The sequence below is a fragment of the Salvelinus alpinus genome, chromosome 8 (assembly GCF_045679555.1).
Source record: "Salvelinus alpinus chromosome 8, SLU_Salpinus.1, whole genome shotgun sequence".
NCBI classification, from domain to species: domain Eukaryota; kingdom Metazoa; phylum Chordata; class Actinopteri; order Salmoniformes; family Salmonidae; genus Salvelinus; species Salvelinus alpinus.
In genome coordinates this window covers 77,895,477-77,896,366 of record NC_092093.1, presented here as the reverse complement: position 1 = coordinate 77,896,366, position 890 = coordinate 77,895,477, and the positions used below count along the sequence as shown (strand labels likewise).

Sequence of the window (890 nt, the reverse complement as noted above, 5' to 3'; positions counted from 1 at the left end):
GTCTCAACACCAGCCATGGAGACACGTTTGGTGGCTTCCAGCCTCCTCACTGACGCTCAGGGCTCTTCTCTCTGCCACGGCTTAGAGTTAGAGACGCATACTAAACCAACAGGACACTTGACTAGCAGCGTGGTTTGTTATCTATACCTATACATAGTCAGACATTGGAGTATCTATTTGGGACTTTTTTGTAATCCTGAAATTGTATTTAATTTGACGTTTTAGTAATTTAGCAGATGCTCTAGTCCAGAGCGACTTACAGTAGTGAGTGCATATATTTACATTAGTACTGGTCCCTCGTGGAAATCGAACCCACAACCCGGGCATTGCAAGTGCCATGCTCTACCAACTGAGCCACAATGGACCATCATCATCAATCTCTGTCTCGGACTCCTCTGTTAATTATCTTTCACTTGGAGAGCTAGTGTTTGATTTAACCGTGGTTGGACTGCAACTGAGAAACCCCCTTTTAAAAAACATAACAAAACGCCTATTTACACACGGTGACATTAAGCTTCAAGAGCCCCAGCCGGATCTCGTAAACATTCCCAACTAGATTTTTCTCAAGGCAGATTGAAATGTAAACGTTAACAACATGCAGGGCTAAATGTTTAGATGGGTTGAAGGTCAAGGAGGACAGGGACCAACCCCTGTTGTATCCATTCAAAGGAAGTGAACTTGCTTTGGATGGAATAAATATTTATTCCATGTCTTATTTAAACGGATGTCCATTCGTCACAGGGCAGAATGACACTGGTATATGCTAAGTAAGTGAGTAAGTAAGTAAGTAAGTAAGTGTGGAATCCGTCTCGTGGTCCCGTGTGGCTCAGTTGGTAGAGCATGGCGCTTGTAACGCCAGGGTTGTGGGTTCATTCCCCACGGGGGGACCA

At 44.4% G+C, this 890-nt stretch overlaps 1 non-coding gene across 1 annotated transcript; it reads left to right on the top strand.

Moving 5' to 3' along the window:
* The first annotated feature begins 813 nt into the window (after positions 1-813).
* On the top strand, positions 814-890 carry trnat-ugu (transfer RNA threonine (anticodon UGU)). Its single transcript has one exon. It is a non-coding gene; the product is annotated as a tRNA-Thr (tRNA).